The following is a 15,194-nucleotide window of genomic DNA, read 5'->3' as shown; positions in this document are numbered from 1 at the left end:
AAACCCTAAATTTACCATAAATCTTATATTAAATTGGTACAAAAAATCTTTTTTTTTTTAATTTTAAAATTAAATTTTATTAAAAAGGAAAGTGAGGCTTATTTTTATGGGACGAAAGATTATGATTTAGAAAAAAGATTTTTTTGATGAAATAATAAATTATGCAATACCTTTAATGCATTAAAGTAATTATAAATAAAAATTATGAAGAGTTTATATTATAATTATTATTATTATTATTATTAAAAAATTATTTAAAAATTACTAATTAATCTTTTAATTTTAAAAAAAATTAAAATATTTTTAATATTTTTAATCAATTTCTCCCCATAAAAACTAAATAATAATTTTTTTTATTAAATAAAGGGCGATAGAAAGCGGGGAAAGGGGAAGCGAAGCGGCCTAAGTCAAAGCATCGTAGTGTTTAGGCAGCCGAATGAGTATTATTAAAGAAAGAGGTGAGATGGATGGGATCGCTACCCGCATGATATAGTTGACTTTTTATGCTTTGGGGAAATTTCTAAAAGATAGATTCCAATTTTGTGGTTTTGCTATTTGTCTCTCTGGATTAAGATAGCTCCGGTTGGACCCTTTGTCTTCTTCTTAATTCTTTTTTTTTTTTATAAATGCTTTAATTAAATAATTAGCTAATTATGCTAAATTTAATTACCATATTTTATTTATATCCAACAATATAATTATTTTTATTATATTTTGTTTTTTATTCCTTTTCCTTGTTTGACCATTTGTTGATTATTATGAGTTTTTAAATTTAAATTTAATAATAAATAATTTTTTTTATGAGTAGCGTTTAAATTTATATTTAAAATTTGATTTGAATTTAAATTTAAATTTGAATTTTTAAATAATTCTATTAAATGAGATTAAATTAAAATTTAATTGGACTCGATTTAATTATATTTTTATTAAAAATAAAAAAATTAAAATATTATCAATTATTTTAGTTTTTAATTTAATACAGACTATAACAATAATAATAATTAATTAGTAAATTTTTAAAATTTCAATAATTTTTAATATATTTAAAAATAAGAGATAATACATAACTAAAAAACATAAGTTTACATAAAATTTATTATATGAATGAAACAATATGAATAGAATGCTACCCAAAGTCTGTTAAAACAATGCCAAGTATTTGTACCAGTGAAGCTAAGATGATGAGAAGTTTCCTCTTCTTTTCTGTCTTAATGATATGAGAAGAAGTTTCCTCCAACTTCTGTCAATATTGTACTTATTATTATTATTTTTAGATTATTAATAAAATTAATCAATGAAATATACTTTCAAATAAATTTTTTTAAAAAAATCACTTTACTTTTCTAAAAAAAATCATTTTCTCGATTTTAAAATTTTATTAAAATATATTTTTTTTATAATTTTATTTTTTATATTATAAATATATATATAAATTATTTTTCACAAAATAAACATAATGCAAATTAAATATCCGAACATTTGAGTATAATACCATCTCAATTAATCTCTTCAGACATGTTCTTCCAAAACTTTGCAAACAAAAGCATTTCTCATTGGAAGTTATATCTCCAAATGTTTACAACGTTGCCGATGATAATGAATTCACCTTCATATTTTCTCCCATTTTTTTATATTCTCTTTTTATCTTTCCTTTCGTTTTATTTTTTTTTTTTTAAGTATATTTTATCTCACCTTGTTGTCTCTCGTCTGCGTCACTATCCTCCATTTCTCTTTCACTTTATTATATATATTTAATATTACACAATAATCTTCTAACGTAAATAGGGAGTTGTCACCATAAAACAGATCACGTAGTAAGTACTTAATAAACTAATATGCAGTTCCACCCGTAAAAAGAAAAGTCCAGAAAACTGTGAAATCCAAAAAATTGAGAGAAAAGAAAACTCAGACGTTCCAAATCGGCCTTAAATCAATTCAGTTTGTTAGGATCCGCCCTCACAGCTACAGGATGAGATTTCATAAGGAAGTTACCGTTAATAATTACAATCTAGCAAATCCTTTTTACGCCTACAATCACGAGATCTCCAACTAATTAGTCGGCGATATCTCTTACCAATGAGCCGGCCACATCATTGTCGGATTTCCAGAAAATACTATAATTAACTCCACCCTTACAGTATAAAAGTTAAGGATCACAGAGACAAAAGTACGTTATTCTCTTACACTAATTAAGTTCTAAGCAGTTCATTACATTTGTCCTACTCTCTTATATACTGACTTGAGCTTTGGAGTGGCTGCTGTGGGCACCCATCACCTCACGTTCTCTTTCTTGCAGGTCTAGCCAATCACAATACAACTCTATTTTTCGGTTACATCATTTGGTTTTATTACCGGAAAATCCATTGAATTTATGTTCATTGGATTAAAGTCGGTCTCTTACTGTAACGACCCAAAAACCGGATCGCTACCGGCGCTAGGATCCAGATCTACTTAAGGTCGTCGGGACCCGTTGTAATATCCGGCTAGATTCCGGCATCGGAATCCCTACCTTCCGGTGGAATCTCCGTTGGAATCTGGAATTCTGAAGATGCCAGAGTCTTATAGAGGGGTAAAATATGTTTTTTAAAATGTTTTCACATGATTTTATGGTTTTAAATGGAAAAGAAATGAATTTTGAAAAGAATAGGCCAAGGAGGAAGGACCCAGGTTCGGCCGCCGAACATAGGGCTGTTTCAGGAGTGCTTTAGGCTTCCGAAAGTCTTGAGGGCAGAAACTAGGTTCGGCCGTCGAACATGGGTTGGTTTAGGAGGCAGGTTAGGCTTCCGAAGTGGCTGCCGAAGGTGGTGGAGTTGCAGGAGCAACTTAGGCCGCCGAAGGTCGTTGACCGGCCACCTATAAAAGGCCCTCAGACCGAAAATGGTCGAGTTTTCTCCCCATTCTCGAGCTCAGGTGTGTTCATGTCCTCTTTTGGTCGTTTTCATGCTTTTTCTTCAACTCCTTCATGTTTTTTTATGAGTTTCATGGTTGTTTTGAAGAGTTTTAAAGCTTAGATCGAAGTTTTGGAACTTGGAGACCCAAGGAGCTTGTTTCCTCCACATCTCCAAGTTAGGGATCGCACCAACCCTCGATCTTCAAGAGGTAAGTGTAGATCTTTGCTTCCTTTGTGTTTTAATGAAGTTTTAAGTAAGTTTAAAGATGTTTTGATGGTTGAGTATGGGTAGATATGCATGTTAGGGTTTATGTGGGTTTTATGCCCAATGTATGTTTATGTGATGTTTGTGTTGGGGGTTTAAGTTAGTTTTTGCCCCTATATGCATGTGGGAGCGTGTTTGCATGTTTGGGTAAGAGCATGTGAGGTTTTGGGTGGTTTGGAGGTTGGTTTTGCTTGTGACAGATTCGGACCTGCTGTTCAGAGGGGACCAGGTTCGGCCGCCGAAGGTATGTTCGGCCGCCGAACTCTGCATGGAAGGCAGCTTTGGCCTCCTAACGTGCCCCCGAAGGCCAGGACTTTCGGATCTGTGAGAGGCTTCGGCCGCCGAACCTGCCGCCGAAGGTGCTAGACTTTCGGCTCTGAAAGGGACTTTCGGCCGCTGAAAGTGCCCCCGAACCTACATGGCTTTCGGCTCTGGGAGAAACTTTCGGCCGCCGAAAGTGCTCTGTCCAGCCCTTTCATGGTTATTTTCTATGCATGTTTTGAGGATGTTTTAGGGGGTTTTTGGGGAATTTTTTATGAGTTGTTTAGAGTGTGTTTGGCACCTCATTCGAGTCCACCTGTGTAGGATCAGACCCGAGGGACCGAGGAGGCCATCAGTGTTAGCTGTTGCAGAGTCAGTCCAGCGTCTGCTAGAAGTGAGTAGAACTGAACCTTATGCTTTTAAATTAAATCAAATGCCTAAAGTACGTTCATGCATCATGTTTTTATGTAATAGGTTGATTGCACTAGTTTCACGAATATGACGCATTGCATTATTTACTGTTGATGTGGATGGACCAAGGCGACTTCAATAGCCCATAGATCTGTCATGATTTAAAGTTCTGTGTGAGCTCCTTTAGGGGGGCCGGGCACTATGTTGGGTAAGTCCTGTGTGAGCCCTTTTAGGGTCAGGCACCATGTTATGTGATTGAAAGTCCTGTGTGAGCTCCTTTGGGGGTCGGGCACCGACAGAGGGAGTTTTGAGGTCATGTCCAATCCGTGATGTGAATTGTTTGTGCTGTGACGCATTTCATGATAACATGTAATAAATGAACTGTTTTTATTGTTTCTACTCACTGGGCTTTTTAGCTCACCCCTCTCTCCTAACCCCAAGTTTGCAGGTATGAGGTCGATCGGGAAGTCTCAAGAGTTAAGGTTATGCTTATGTAATAGATTAGTGTTTTTGTGTGGACATGTATTGTAAATTGATATAATGTATTGCAAGATAATGTAATGAAATGTAACGTAAAGTAGTGTTATGTTTATGGATTAGTATTGTGATTGGCCCTAAGGCTTGGTTAGTCCCTTTTTAGTACATGATGTATGTAATGTTTTTATGTTGAGTTAGGTTTGAACCAAACTTGTGGCATGTGTGGTTTACCATGCTAGAGTATTTGATGAGGACTCTAGTGGAGGTCTTATGCTTATGGTTTGATGCATGCACAGGTTAGGTTTTGGTTCATTGGATGTGATTCCAGCTTGATGTATGTTATGTTTACCCAGCTAGAGCATTTGATGAGAGTTCTAGTATGGGGTTCTTTTATGTTTCCAGTTATGTAGCATACAGGTCAGGCTCGGTATATACATCAGATGTTTAAGTTTTTATGTTAATGTTTTAATCATGTATGGGATTTGACCAGGTGATAGGATGTATGCTAGGCTTGCTACGAGTCCCGGCGGCCTTAAGCCGATCTGGATCCTAGCGCCGGTAGCGGTCCAGTTTCCGAGTCGTTACACCTGTAGCAAGCCTAACATACAACCTGTCATACCTGATAAATCTCATACATGATCATACATTTACATACAAATTTTAAACTTTTCATACACCAAGCTTAACCTGTGCATGCACCATAACCTTAAACATACAAACCCCATACTAGAGCCCTCATCAAATGCTCTAGCTGGGTCAACATAACATATGCCAAACTTGGTTCAACATAATTCATCATTAAAACATTTCATAAGATCATTTACAAAAGGGATTAACATACATTAGCGCCAAGCACAATACTAATCCTCAATACATCACTGGACAAAACCTTACATTACATTACATCATTTTACATACCATGTCCACTACTAATGTAACAGCCCGGAAACCGATACCCCTCTGTAACGGCCCGGAACTATCACTGGCACTAGGATCCAGATCGGCTTAAGGCCGCCGGGACCCGTAGCAAGCCGACTATAATCTCTGTGTACCTGAAAAATCCTGTACATGATCAAACATATATATAAAAACTGTATGACTAACCAGGCTTAACCAAAGCATACTCTCATCCTGTACAAATCTGGAATAGCCCTTAGGGCTTACACTAATGGATGCTGTCCACTTAGGGTCAAGGGAGTGAAACCCTTTCTTCCCATCACACTCTACATATGCCATACATTAAACCTGGTTCAGTACATTTCTCATCAAGAAACGTAAAACAGAATACATGTACAAAGGGATTATTCATACACTGGGGCATAGCACAACTCTATCTATCATATGACACTACATATCCCTACATTACATGACCAACTAAACTTTAATTACATCATGTCCACTGATCTATTACATATGTACATGCATATCTTTCCTCGATACTCTTGCTGACTCTGACTTCCCGTAGCTATCTCAGAACCTGCACACCTGGGGTTAAGGGAGAGGGATGAGCTCTATAGCCCAGTGAGTAGGAACAATAAAACAGTTCATTCATTACATGCTATCATGAAATGCATCACATCACAAACATATCACCACACGGATGAACTTGTCACCAATAGCCCTCTACCTATGCATATTAGGATGTACCCAACTGTGCCCGGGGCGATGAGGCCTCACCGGGAGTACTCTGCTCTGAATCATAACATACATACCCAACTGTGCCTGGGGCGATTAGGCCTCACCAAGACTTCACTTGTACTGTCTGTCTATCTTTATCATAGTACCAGGAGCGACCTGGACTATCCAGGGGCGACCTGGTATGGCTATCTCAGCCATATCTCTGTCATAATATCTCATCTACTATCAAGGGCTAAGGATCATCCAACGTTCATCCACAAGAACAACAACTTATGCAATGCATCATATTCGTGAATTCTAATGCAACACAACCTAATACATAACATGGCATTTTATGATGCATGGATCATATTGGAAACGTGTCATTTCTCAATTTAAAATATTAAGTTTAGTTCCACTCACCTGTAGCCACTGCTTGGCTAACTTTGGGCTACCGCTAACTCTGAAGCAGCTACTACTGCTGACCACCTCGGTTCCTCGGGTCCAATCCTACAATGGAGGACTCAGATGAGGTACCAAACATACTCTATCATAACTCTAAACATCTCTTAAACAACTCCCCAAAAACCCCCTAAAAGATCCTAGAACAATCACACAAAGCATGCAAAAGAAGGCTGGACAGGACACTTTCGGCGGCAGATTCGGCGGCTGAATGTCCTCTCCAGAGACGAAACTCGCCTACTTTCGGCGGCCGAAGCTCTTCTTTCAGCGGCCGAAGCTCTTCTTTCGGCGGCCGAAGCCTTCGGGGGCAAGGTTCGAGGGCCAAAACATACTCCAGAGACGAAAGTCTCTAACCTTCGGCGACACCTTCGGCGGCCGAACCTCCCCTCCAGAGACGAAAGTCCAATCCTTCGGGGGTAGGTTTAGGCAGCCGAAACCACCTCCTCAACACGTTCGGCGGCCGAACCCTCCTTCGGCGGCCGAAGCTGGGTTCTCCAGTTAGGCAGAACCTCGCTCACCTCATGCTCAACTTCCCCCAAACCTCACTCAACATGCATCTCAACACACACAGCAAGCATATACGCACATATATACACAAAGGGGTCCAAAACTACCTAAAAACCCCAACAACCAACACCCATAACACATAAACATACTCATGCATAAAAACCCTCAAAAACATCCTTTTACACCTCACCATGCAACTCTTCCCTTTCCCTCCATAAAACGTGCTTAAAACACTATAAAACAGAAGGATCAACACTTACCTCATGGCTGGCGTGATCCTAGCTTCAAAACATGGAGAAACCAAGCTCCTCAAGCTTCTAGCTCCACAACTTCCTCTTTTTACTCAAAACCTTCAAAACCAAGTGCAAACTTATGAAAACCTTGCAAAAACCTCATGAAACCATCCAAGGAGAGCATAAACCCCACCTTGACCACAAAGGGAGCTTCCAGCACCCTCCATGGCCGGTCAAAGGGGCCTAAATAGGGGGCCAACCGCCTTTCCTTCGGCTGCCGAAACTGCATGCAAAACCATGCAACATTCGGCGGCCTAACATGAAGTTTTGGAAGCCGAACCTGTAGCACTTTCGGCGGCCGATCATTACCTTCGGCGGCCGAACCTGCATTCTGCCTCCTTGGTCTTTTCTCTTCAAAACTCAAGTCTTATCCACTCCAAGATTTTCCAACACTTTAAAACTCATTAAAACATTTAAAAAGCTTTTAGAAAACCTTCACTCTACCCCTCTAGACACTTCTGACATCCTTGATTCCCCACCGGACGGGAAGAATTCCACTGCCTGATCTAGCCGGGTATTACAACTAATCTATTACATAACTATAACTTTTACCCTTGACGACTTTCCGGTCTATCCTGAACCTGCAAACCTGGGGGTTAGGGAAAAGGGGTGAGCTACAAGAGCCCAGTGAGCAGAACAATAAAAACAGTTTATAAAACATATGCCATCATGAAATGCATCACATCACAAACAATTCACATCACGGATGGATTTGTCACCAATAACCCTCACATAGTCCAATTGTGCCAGGGGCGTAGAATGGGCCTCACTGGACTTCCATGTCGTATCATAACATATCATATCGAGGGCTAGTGGGTCATCCAATATCCATCCACATCAACAATATATTATGCAATGCATCATATTCGTGAATTCTAATGCAAAACAACCTAGTACATATCATGGCATTCGTGATGCATGAACATGCTAAAAATTTCATTTACTTTAAAACATAGTTTAGTTCTACTCACCTTTGGCTGACTCTGAAACAGCTAGCACTGCTGGCCTCCTCGGTTCCTCGGGTCCGGTCCTACACAGGTGGACTCAAATGAGGGACCAAATAAACTCTAACATAACTCTAAACATCTCCCCAACCCCCCCCCCAAAACATCATAAAACATTCAAAGAAAACATGCAAAGGAAGGCTGGACAGGGCACTTTCGGCGGCAGGTTCGGCTGCCGGAAAGTCCCTCAAGAGTCGAAAGTCAGGCATTTTCAGGGGCAGGGTTCGGCGGCCGAAAGTCCTTCTAGAGTCGAAAGTCACCCACTTTCGGGGGCAGGTTCAGCTGCCGAAACTCCTCTCCAGAGCCAAAACTCCAAACTTTCGGGGGCGAGTTTAGGCGGCCAAACTGCCTCCACAAGCAGGTTCGGCGGCCGAAAGTGGCTTCGGCGGCCGAACCTGGGCTCTTCCAAAGGGCAGAACCCGACTCTGCCTTACCAATCCAGCCACCCTCAACAACCCAACAAGCATCAAAACTATACTAAAACATGCATATACACATATTCAAGCATATAGGGGCATAAAACTAGCCTATACCCCAAAAACATCACATTAAGCATGCATTTAACATTTAACTAATATAAACCTTAACATTAAACAACTAGCCTAAACATGCATAAAAACCCCTTAACCCTTCTTAAAACATACTTAAAACATAAAAGAAGGCGAGGATCTACGCTTACCTCTTGAAGATCGAGAGGAGATGCGATCCCAAACTTGGAGATGTGGAGGAACGAGCTCTGGGGGTCTCCAAGCTTCAAAACTTTGATCTTTAGCTCAAAATCTTCAAAAACCAAGTAAAACTAATCAAAAACTCGAAGAGATTGAAGGAAAACAACAAATCGACCAAAGAAAGGCGAAATCTCACCTATGCCCGAAAATAGAGAGAGAAAACTCACCCATTTTTGGACAAGAGGCCCTTTATAGGTGGCTGGCCAGACCACCTTCGGGGGCCAAAGGTGCCTCCGTAAGAGACCAATGCTCGGCGGCCGAACCTGGCATTTTCCCCCTTGGTCTTTTCTTTCAAAACTCAATTTCTTTCTTCGTAAAAACCATAAAAATATATGAAAACTGTAACAGCCCGGCCCTTTCATCGGCACTGTTACCGTTCACTGTAATACCCGGCATGTTCAGACATCAGAATTCCTATCGTTCGGTGGAATCGAGGATGTCAGAGCATCCCTGAAGGGAGAGTGGAGGTTTTCTAAAATGTTTTTAGATGTTTTAAGCTTTTGTTTTAGCAAAGGAATAAGTTTTGAAGAAAAAAGGCTAAGGAAAGTTTTGCCACTTTCGGCCCCCTAAAGTGTAAGTTCGGCCGCCTAAAGTAGCTCATGTTCGGCCCCCTAAAGTAGCTCATGTTCGGCCCCCGAACGTGATGAGGTGTTACATGTAGCTTTGGCCACCGAACGTGAAGCGGTGGTTCACTTTTTTTAAGTGGATATGGCCGACTATGGAGGTGCTTAAGCTCTCCTTTGGGTCAGGAACAAGCACATGTTTCCCCTTGGTGATTTTCTTGAGTTTCTAATCAAATCTTTCAAAGAAAAATAAGTTTATGGTGAGTTTTAACTAGTTTTGAGAAGTTGTGGAGTTTGAGAACTTGTGAAGCTTGAATCTTCATTTCTTCAAGTTTGGGGTCACGCCAGCCTTTGTTCTTCAAAGGGTAAGAGTGAATCCTTTGTTTTTATCATGTTTTAAATGAGTTTGATGATGGGAAAGGGGAGTTGTGCTTGAGTATGCATAAGTTGTCCATATTAGGGTGTATGGATCCTATGCTTTGTGTATGGTTGTTGTGTGTTGTTTGTTGGAGTTTAATTTATTTGAAGCTCCTTTATGCTTATTGAAGTGTTTATGCATGTTTTAGAAGGGTGAAATGCATGTGTTGAGGTCTGAGCAGGTGATGGAGGGATTGGCAGGCGTCCTTGTGCACGAAACTGAGTTCTGGATGAACTCAGGTTCGGCCCCCGAAAGTCCAAGTTAGGCCGCCGAACATGCCTGACTTTCGTCTCTGGAAGGGACATTCGGCCGCCGAAGGTGCCCCCGAAAGTGCCCTGTCCAGCCTTCCTTTGCATGTTTTCTATGTTTGGTCTAAGGGGTTTTAAGGGGAGATGTTTAGCGGTATGTCCGAGTATGTTTGGTCCCTCATTTGAGTCTATCTGTGTAGGCACAGAGCAGAGGAACCAGAGAGAGCAGCAGTAAGTACTGCTCCAGAGTTTTCAGAGCCTGCAGAGTCAGTCAGTCCAGATAGCCAGAGGTGAGTGGAACTAAACTTAATGCGTTTTGAATTGATCAAAGACATGTTTTAGCATATCTCATGCATCATGATTATGCCATAAGTTGATTGCATTAGTATCCACGAATATGTTGCATTGCATTGTTATTTGTTGATGTGGGTAAATGCTGAATGATCCCATAGTCACAGACAGGAAGACCAGGAGCCTTTGACTACGCCCTGGCAAGTATAGCAAAGACCAGGAGCCTTTGACTACGCCCTGGCAGGTATATAGTAAAGTCCAGGAGCCTTTGACTACGCCCTGGCAATGGTGTTATATACACATATACATATATGACAGGAAGTCCAGGAGCCTTTGACTACGCCCTGGCACAGAGTTACTGGGACTATGTGGTGACAGGTTTACTCTTGATGTGAAATGTTTGAGTTATGACGCATTCCATGAGAGCATCTGTTAATGAATTGTTTTACTGTTCTACTCACTGGGCTATAGAGCTCATCCCACTCCCTTAACCCCAGTTTTGCAGGTTCAGTATACCGTGTACAGGAACAGTCCAGCAGGGTTCAGAGAAAGAATAAAGAGAAATGTAATAGTCTAGAGTGGACATGTACTGTTAAAGAGATGTAATAGTTATATATGTGCTTGACTTAGTAGTTGTAAATCTATTGTGTTGTACATGATCGGTATATGTATATGTTTTACTGTATGTGGACTACCAGGCTTAACAGGTATGAATGAACCCATCTAGAGCAAGCTCTAGTCAGGGGTACAGAGTACAGAGTACAGAGTACAGAGTACAGAGATAGTGCATGCACAGGTTAAGCCTTGGGCCAGAAAAGAGTTTTCATTTTCACAGAAAATGTATGATCATGTATGAGATTTACAGGTACACAGTGAGTATAGCAGGCTTGCTACGGGTTCTGGCGGCCTTAAGCCGACCTGAATCCTAGCGCCGGTGACGGTCCATTTTGGGGTCGTTACAGATTGGTATCAGAGCCCTAGGTTTACATGATCGGACCTATAGAGACAGTATCGGGCTCATAGAGGCTAGAGGTGGTCAAGCACAATAGGAATTCATGTCCACTAGGATAGGGTGTTGAGTCCTATCTGGTTAATGCCATGATTTATGCATGTGCAGTATTGATATGTGATGTTTATATGCTAACGTGCTATATTATATGTTGTGTTTCCAGCGTAAAGATGAGAGGAACTCGTCGATCAGTTCGATTGACTGGAGTCCCACTAGATAGTGAGAGACCAACTGCTCGTCCTCCTGCATTGCCGAGGGCAAGGTCTCAGCGATCTAGCAGGGAAGGTATGTCAATAGACCCTAGAAGGTCTGTGGACGAGAGCAGAAGAGGTACAGCAAGAGGAGGAAGATCAGAGGAGGAGATTGAGCAGTCGAGGGATGACAGTATGGGTATAGGCAGATTTGAGGAAGGTATGGGAGAGTCGCAGGGAGGCGCTCAGACGTCAGGCTTCGGCTACCCAGAGTATCAGATGGGAGGTATGTCGGAGTACTCGAGTTTTGTCCCCTATCCTCCTTACATGCCATATATGCCTTATCCTTCTTATTACCCACCATATCCTATGTATCCATCTTCCCCTACTCATCCAAGTGCAGCACACCCAGAACCAAATGAGCTAGTATTACCACCAGAACCAGTAGCCCCTGTTGTTGACAGACATCAACCTAGCTCATCTGGAGGTAAGGTACAAATGACGGAGTACTTGAAATTGGATGCTCCTAAGTATAACACGGGAGATGATCCATTTGAATACCTCAGGTCAGTTAGGATGATAACCAGTGAGTTGGGAGCTGATGATAGTCGAGCCATTGAGATGGCAGGTTTCACGTTAAAATGCAAGAAGGCCAGAGAATGGTTCAAGAATTATGTGGAACCCAGGATGGATAATATGTCTTGGGTAGAGTTCGCCAATGAATTTGCAGGGTGGGCTTTTCCTGATAGCTCCAGGGAGATGAAGATAATAGAATTTGAACAGATGAGATGAGTGTTGATGAGTTCACGGATAAGTTTCTGGATCTGCTTCAGTACGTGGGTCAAGCCTATGATACTGATCAGAAGAAGGCAAGGAGATATACCATGAGACTTCATCCCAGGTATTCTTCTTTGATCCTACCAGCAGAAAAGGAGAGTTTTCACTCTATTATAGATGCAGCCAGAAAGATGGAAGCTAGTGCCAATATTCAGAAACAATCAAGGGCACAGGCTTCGGGTTCTAAGGCCCCTAGTTCAGGTTCTACAGGCAGTAAGAGATGGGATAGAGCGAAAGGAACAAGGAAAGGGTTCTGGAGTAAAGTTAAGTCTGGTCTGGGAATGGGTAGTGGCTCAAGCTCTGGCACAGCTATTCCAGCATGTAGGAAATGTGGGAGACCACACAGAGGAACTTGTCAGTTGGGATCTACAGCTTGTTTTAGATGCGGACAGGAAGGGCATATTGCTCGAGAGTGTCCTCAGGTGACTTTTATGGCACCTTCCCAGCAGATGAGTTCAGGCAGCGTAGCACAACCCGTAGGGCAGCCAGCGGCTTCAGCTATACCTCAGAGTAGTGGCAGAGGTAGAGGGAGAGGGGCAGCCTCTACTTCAGTAGCAGGTTCCCGAGGTGGAAATCCTGTAGCCCCAGCACGGATTTTCACTATGACTCAGGAGGAGGCAAATACATCGAACACAGTGGTGTCAGGTAATCTCATCATTGGGTGTTCAGATGTGTATGCTTTGATGGACCCCGGTGCTTCTCATTCCTTTATTGCTTCGAGAGCCATAGAGAGATTGGGTTTGATCAGTTCTGAGTTAGAGTATCCTCTCTGGGTCAGTGGACCCAAATGCGACCCATCAGTGGCAGTGTCAGTCTGTCGTTTCAGTCCAGTGTTCATAGAGGGTAGATACCTTCCAGCTGACCTTGTGGTTCTAGATTTGACGGATTTTGATGTCATTCTAGGGATGGATTGGTTATCTACATATGGTGCTACCTTGGACTGCAGAGACAAGGTAGTGAGTCTCAGAGACCAGGATGGGTCAGAGTGTGTCTTCAGAGGAGATAGGAGGGGTACACCCAGAGGTCTGATCTCAGCCCTTCAGGCTCGTCGTTTGCTTAGGAGGGGTTGTCAGGGGTTTCTAGCTCATGTGAGAGAGCTAGACAGTCAGGTTAGGGAACCAGCTTCGATGCCAGTAGTGTGTGAGTTTCCAGATGTGTTCCCAGATGACTTATCAGGACTACCACCTGATAGGGACATAGAGTTTGAAATTGAATTGTTGCCTGATACCAGACCCATCTCTATTCCTCCCTACAGGATGGCACCAGCAGAGTTAAAAGAGTTGAAAGAACAGTTGCAGGACTTGGTAGATAAGGGTTTCATCCGCCCTAGTACCTCACCTTGGGGTGCTCCAGTACTTTTTGTTAAAAAGAAGGATGGATCCCTTAGACTTTGCATTGACTACAGACAGTTAAACAAAGTTACTACCAAGAATAGATACCCTCTGCCTAGGATTGATGATCTTTTCGACCAGCTAGCTGGAGCAGGTTGTTTCTCGAAAATAGATCTGAGATCCGGGTATCATCAGTTGAAAGTCAGAGAGGCAGATGTACCTAAGACAGCTTTCAGGACCAGATATGGGCACTATGAGTTCTTAGTAATGCCGTTCGGGTTGACTAATGCCCCTGCAGCATTCATGGATCTCATGAATAGAGTTTTCAGCGAGTTTCTGGATCACTTTGTGATTGTTTTTATTGATGACATCTTAGTGTATTCCAGAAATGCAGAGGAGCATGCCCATCATCTGCGGACAGTTTTGCAGACACTGAGAGAGCATGGTTTGTATGCCAAGTTCTCTAAGTGTGAGTTTTGGTTAAGGAGCATTTTCTTCTTGGGACACGTGGTGTCAGCGGATGGGATTGAGGTAGACCCCAAGAAGATAGAGGCGGTAGCTAACTGGCCCAGACCCACTACAGTGACTGAGATTAAAAGCTTTCTGGGACTGGCAGGTTACTACAGGAGGTTCGTTCAGGACTTCTCGAAGATAGCTGCTCCTATGACCAAATTGACTCAGAAGAACCAGAAGTTTATCTGGTCAGACCAGTGTGAAGAGAGCTTTGAGGAGCTCAAGAGGAGATTGACTACAGCACCAGTGTTAGCTCTGCCTGTGAGTAATGAGGATTTCACAGTGTTCTGTGATGCGTCTCGAGTGGGATTGGGTTGTGTTTTGATGCAGAGTGATAGGGTGATAGCTTATGCTTCTCGACAGTTGAAGAAGCACGAGTTAAATTACCCTACCCATGACCTAGAGATGGCAGCAGTTATCTTTGCACTTAAGATGTGGCGGCATTACCTCTACGGGGTTAAATGCGAGATCTTCACCGATCACAAGAGTTTACAGTACATCTTAAGTCAGAGAGAGCTGAATTTGCAACAGAGAAGGTGGGTCGAATTGCTCAGTGATTATGATTGTAAAATCCAGTATCATCCGGGTAAGGCGAATGTTGTCGCAGACGCCCTAAGCCGGAAGTCACTAGGCAGTTTATCCCATATAGCAGCAGAGCGGAGACCAGTTGTGATGGAGCTTTATAAGCTCTTAGATGAGGGATTACAGCTAGAGTTGTCCGGTACAGGTGCGTTGATAGCACAGATGAGAGTGACACCTGTGTTTCTGGAGCAGATAGCGCAGAGACAGCATGAGGACCCTGAGTTGATGAAAATTGCCAGGACTGTTCAGTCAGGCAGCAGTGTAGAGTTCAGATTTGACAGTAAAGGGATCCTTCG

The sequence above is a fragment of the Manihot esculenta genome, chromosome 13, assembly GCF_001659605.2.
Source record: "Manihot esculenta cultivar AM560-2 chromosome 13, M.esculenta_v8, whole genome shotgun sequence".
Lineage (NCBI taxonomy): Eukaryota > Viridiplantae > Streptophyta > Magnoliopsida > Malpighiales > Euphorbiaceae > Manihot > Manihot esculenta.
The sequence above is the reverse complement of the archived record's forward strand: the minus strand, read 5'-3'. Positions refer to the sequence as shown.